The following is a 6,000-nucleotide window of genomic DNA, read 5'->3' as shown; positions in this document are numbered from 1 at the left end:
ATGGAGATGGATTAGAACACCTGTCAGTTCTTATTGCTGCCTGTGCCCCCGTTAGAGAGATTCCCCCTCTCCATTTGGCTTGTTTACCATTATCATTAAGGCCTGGGTTCACACTGGTGTGATGCCAGACATTGCATGTGATTCGCACCGCATTTGCACCAAAATGGTGCAGGACCCTTTTTTTGGTCCGCACTGGAATCGGATCTCACGGGTCATCACACCTATTTGATCGATTCCTGCACCTTTTCACAGTTCCCACTGCGACCTGATCTTAAGGGTGTTGTTAAGTTTACATGGACATCCGCAGCGGTTTTCAGATAGATCTCAGTGTAACCACTGTGCGATTCAAGTGGGATGCGGGAACCCGCACCGGATTCGCATCACACTAGTGTGAACCGGGCCTAAAAGTAAAAGAAAATCCCAAATTTTGGGTTGTCCGCAGAAAAGTAATGGAGGGGACACTAATTCTGGTGACCTGGGGGGCCCCCAAGGGATTCCCTTAATTTTTCAGGGATGTTCTCTTACTTCCTGTTCTGGCTGTGGGACAGGAAGTGAAGGGAAATCTCCCCAATGGGACGCAGATGGGAAAAAAAAACATCCCTTACTCTATCCAAAATGAAAACAAAAGTGTTGCCTTTAGTTGCAGAACTGAACCCATTGATTTAATGGTTTCCCAGTTACTTTCAAGGCATGTCATGAATGATAACTGTCACAGCTCCTTGTGCTCTCATCCAAACTGTGAAGCCATCAAATGGCTGGTGATGTCATTACTGATCACATGTACAGCACCATGACAACTGCAGATCAATCAATGGCTAAGATGGCAGCTTCCTTGGCTGTAAAGGAGTGGAGGGATTCGTTTGACTTGCAGGGTGGGACAAGGTGACAATTCGGAGCTGAGGCCAGTGCTTTGTAAGGGAAGGATCACTAGGGATTATTTCAATGAAGATTGGAGAGTTTAGAAGAATGCCATTAGTTTAGCGTTTATTTAGTAGATATCACGCAGAGGGGGAATGTATGACGCAGGAATGAGAACACAGATCTAACTCTAGCCAATGAGGAGGCTCCCCTCAGCACACTCAGTGACGTCACACTTTTTGTCATGGATCCCCTGAACAGCTGTGCGCAGCACTAACTTCAGGGTCACGCGGGCCCTAGACCGCCTCCTCTATACTGATCTGTGATTGGCCGGGCCGGGAACCTCCCACCAATAGGAATCATTCCAGCGGGCCTGTCAGCAGTTACTGGTAGATCGCTGAAGGCGGACTGACTGACAAGACAACAAGCGTGTGTCCTCCCATTGGCGCACGTGATCCGAGCGCATTCTACTTCCACAACTTACTTGTCGTTCCTAAAAAATAAAGTCCCCGTAGTCGGTACAGGAAATGATTAAACACACATAACGGTGTACTAGGACATGCCTTCTCATACTAGAAGGTGACATATTCTCGTATATCCGCACACACTGCGACACATTGGAGCGTTCTCTACTAATCAAGCCTCTCTGAGGTGCAGCGCACTCAGCGCCGCTGTAAGGAGAAGAGTGCGCGTGCGTGCGCGCGCCTTGCATGGCAGGCGGGGAGTCCGGGGAGAGGGTGCGCGCGCACCCCCTGGCTCGGGGTGACGGATGGGGGCGTGGTGCTGAGGACGGTGTGCGGCATTACACCAGGCAGGTGGCGCTGCTGAGCGAGGAGCGGAGGTTGAAGAGTGAACGAGCTGTGTACTTGTCCGTATAGAGGGGAGCAGAGTCTGCACACAGTCACCCGGGGGGATTCAATGTGCAACAGGCGCCGGAGGAGGGAAAACAACGAGAGGGTTCTACATCGTCCTCCTCCCCTGGGGGAAGCCGGGAGCGTACACCTCCCTGGGGGAAGAAGTGAGGTGAGGAGCTGTCATGTCTTCCTGTGAGGGGAGCTCGCTGTCACTGGGGGGGGTGGGACGGTCCGGGCTGAGTGCATGGCACTGTACCCCTAACCAGAGGGGCATGAGGTCCGTGTCACTGCACGCCCAGAACCGGACCTGGGACTGATGATAAGGGGCAGGCTGGGCACAAGTGTCATCTCCAGCACAGTGCTGCCAGTCAGGGCCTGTTGTCTCCAGTGTGGTCAGGAGGGGGCGCTCTCATGGAGCTTCATGTCAGCATGCTCTGATGTGCTGAGTGTGGGTGGGGGCAGTGCTGTCACAACAGTCATGGCCAGGAGGGGGAAGTGTTGTCAGGGTGAGCATAGTTGACAGCACTGGCCTCTCTGGCAGCTGTGCTTGTCCTCACAGCGCTGCCCCCCTACCAGCCATGCTTGCCAGTTAGGGCAAATGTGGCTGGAAAAGGGACACTACTGTGAGGGCAAGTGTGGCAGCACTCTCTTGATGAGCATGGTGATCACGTCTGGCGGGGGGACAGCGCTGTCATGGCGATCACGTCTGGCGGGGGGACAGCGCTGTCATGGCGATCACGTCTGGCGGGGGGACAGCGCTGTCATGGCGATCACGTCTGGCGGGGGGACAGCGCTGTCATGGCGATCACATCTGGCGGGGGGACAGCGCTGTCATGGCGATCACATCTGGCGGGGGGACAGCGCTCTCATGGCGATCACATCTGGCGGGGGGACAGCGCTCTCATGGCGATCACATCTGGCGGGGGGACAGCGCTCTCATGGCGATCACATCTGGCGGGGGGGCAGCGCTGTCATGGCGATCACGTCTGGCGGGTGGGGCAGCGCTGTCATGGCGATCACGTCTGGCGGGTGGGGCAGCGCTGTCATGGCGATCACGTCTGGCGGGTGGGGCAGCGCTGTCATGGCGATCACGTCTGGCGGGGGGGCAGCGCTGTCATGGCGATCACGTCTGGCGGGTGGGGCAGCGCTGTCATGGCGATCACGTCTGGCGGGGGGGCAGCGCTGTCATGGCGATCACGTCTGGCGGGGGGGCAGCGCTGTCATGGCGATCACGTCTGGCGGGGGGGGCAGCGCTGTCATGGCGATCACGTCTGGCGGGGGGGGCAGCGCTGTCATGGCGATCACGTCTGGCGGGGGGGGCAGCGCTGTCATGGCGATCACGTCTGGCGGGGGGGCAGCGCTGTCATGGCGATCACATCTGGCGGGGGGGGCAGCGCTGTCATGGCGATCACGTCTGGCGGGGGGGGCAGCGCTGTCATGGCGATCACGTCTGGCGGGGGGGGCAGCGCTGTCATGGCGATCACGTCTGGCGGGGGGGGCAGCGCTGTCATGGCGATCACGTCTGGCGGGGGGGCAGCGCTGTCATGGCGATCACGTCTGGCGGGGGGGGCGCGCTGTCATGGCGATCACGTCTGGCGGGGGGGGCAGCGCTGTCATGGCGATCACGTCTGGTGGGGGGGCAGCGGTGTCACGATGAGCATGTCTGGCGGGTGGGGCGGGGGAGCGCTGTCATGATGAGCATGTCTGGCGGGGGGCAGCGCTGTCATGAACATGTAAGGTGGGTGGGCAGCGCTGTCATGAGCATGTCTGGCGGGGGGGCAGCTCTGTCATGATGAGCATGTCTGGCGGAGGCAGCGCTGTCATGATGAGCATGTCTGGCGGAGGGGGGGCAGCCCTGTCATGATGAGCATGTCATACACACATACATGTGTAAAATAACATCCAGCAATGCTGATTTTCTTCTGCGCTAATCTATACGCAGTGCAAGTTTACACGCCTGTGTGTACAGGCCCATCGAAAGCAATGGGCTGCATTTAGATCTGAAAAAAAACAAACCCCCGAATGCCTAAAAATGTGGTATTTCTAGGTGTTTATGTGCAAGGGCCTTTCAGCTGGGTATAAATGTTTGTAATCACATCATTTGACATTCTTTGCTTGGGTGCCGGACATGACCTGTGCAATATTATTGGGGAGGTGTGACTTGGCGATATTCTATCTGGAGTATTGTGGTGAAGTAAACCTGTCGCACACCCAACCAATTCAGATTGAACATATGATGACAACTGTAGAAGTGGAGGCTACTTTCAGTAAAGGATCGATAGTTCCAGACACATGGCAACTGAAATTCTATCCAAAGCTTTACTTTTCCTATAGAAGTTGAGCTTGGACCTCCAGCTATTTCTGCCCTTGCCTATTGAGTCTTTATTGTGACCAGCAGCCTCACTGACCAGTAAGGAGAGCCAGGAGGTTGGGTTGCTGACTTGGTTTTTACAGAAAAAGTTGATATTTACATACAATGTAGCTGTCAGTATCTTTGGTTCTACAGATTGTTCTGACACGGCGTTTCACTGATCAAAGCTTCTGCTTACACATTTTTGTTTGACTTGTCCAAGTTTGTGAGCGATTTTGCTGCCTTGCCTTTTAAACCTGCTTTTGTTGACTCGTCTGTTTATATAATATTGCTTGAAGACGCATAGCATTTCATAGGCAGATGTTCAGTGTAGGCTTTTCAACTTGACTGTTTCCAAGTCACCGGAGGATTCCCAAAGTTCATTTGTGAGGTGCTGAAGCTCAGTCTTTCTAAAACCTTTTACCACAATACAATAACATTATTTATTGTGAGCTTCATTTATTTGGGATATATTGTGTTGGCTTCTCTTTTTTTTTTTTTTTTTTTTTTTTCCTATTCCATAGCAAAGTAAAGGTGAACCTAGTTCTCATTTTGAAGACTATTATACTTTATCACTGGTTTGCCATGGTCCTTTGGGTTGCCACTTTAGCTTCAGCCCTATTCTGACAATTCTCACATACATGTAAAAATTTTTTTTTTTTTTTTCTAGAGAAATACTTAGAAAGTATATATATATATATATATATATATATATATATATATATATATATATATATATATATATATATATATATATATATATATATATATATATATATATGTGTATATATATATATATATATATATATATGTATGTGTGTATATATATATATATATATATATATATGTGTATATGTGTGTGTGTATATAGCGCACACAATTTTTTATTTTTCTTTCTAATCAGACGACCTAGAGCATGAAATGATGGGTGTTGCAATTTTTTATGTCACAAAGATATTAGTGGACTGTCCTTCTTCTTTTTTTTTTTTTTTTTTTTTACGACAATTTTTTGGAAAGAATCCACTTTAATGAATTGTAGTGCACACAAACACGCTATATTAACCAATTTGTTGGTAAAATGTAAAAGATTATGTTATGCCAGGTAAGTAAATACCAAACATGTCACACTTTAAAATTGCACGTACCTGTGGAATGGTGACAAACCTGCAGTACATTACCCACTTTAGCTCCGGAAGGTTTATCCCCCCCTTTATGACCATGGCATTTTTTGCGATACAGTTCTGCGTTACTTTAACTGACAATTTGAGTGGCGTGCGACATTGTACCCAAATATAATTTGTGTCCTTTTTTCCCATTAAATAGAGATTTCTTTTGGTGGTTTTTGATCACCTCTGTGATTATTATTATTATTATTTTTTTTTTGCACTATATACAAAAAAAAGACTGACAATGTTGAAAAAAAAACAATATTTTTTACTTTCTGCTGTAAAATGTTAAAGAAATTAGATTTTTTTTTTTTTTTATCAATTTAGGCAATATGTATTCTGCTATATGTTTTTGATAAAAAATACCAATAAGTGTATATTGATTGGTTTGTGCAAAAGTTTTATAGTGTCTACAAACTATGGTGTGTATATATTTTTATTTAATTTTAATTTTTACTAGTATTGGTGGCGATCAGTGACTTGTAGTGGGACTGCGATATTGTGGTGGACAACTGACACTTTTTGGGGACCAGTGACCCTAATACAGTGATCAGTGCTAAAAAATATACACTGTCACTGTACTAATGACACTGGCAGGGAAGGGGTTAACATCGGGGGCAATCAAAGGATTAACTAGGTTCCCTAGGAGTGATTACTAACTGTGGGGTATGTGCTTTGACTGGGGGAAAGTAAAGATCCATGTTCCTGCTCAGCAGAAGCACAGGATCTGCACATTCCCCTCTCGCAGAATGGTTCTGCCTTTTTCCTGAAG

At 48.7% G+C, this 6,000-nt stretch overlaps 1 protein-coding gene across 2 annotated transcripts in view; it reads left to right on the top strand.

The window, feature by feature from the left end:
* Positions 1-1,604: 1,604 nt before the first annotated feature.
* Positions 1,605-6,000, top strand: part of LOC141113182 (signal transducer and activator of transcription 5B) — a 579,035-nt gene continuing 574,639 nt past the window's right edge. The window contains exon 1 of one of the 2 annotated variants that reach the window (XM_073606118.1): positions 1,605-1,881. The gene's annotated coding sequence lies outside the window, so the exon portion shown is untranslated. The remainder of the gene's footprint in view (positions 1,882-6,000) is intronic. The other variant, XM_073606117.1, reaches the window with a different exon arrangement.

The sequence above is a fragment of the Aquarana catesbeiana genome, linkage group LG12, assembly GCF_042186555.1.
Source record: "Aquarana catesbeiana isolate 2022-GZ linkage group LG12, ASM4218655v1, whole genome shotgun sequence".
NCBI classification, from domain to species: Eukaryota; Metazoa; Chordata; class Amphibia; order Anura; family Ranidae; genus Aquarana; species Aquarana catesbeiana.
This window is presented reverse-complemented; position numbering and strand designations above follow the sequence as displayed.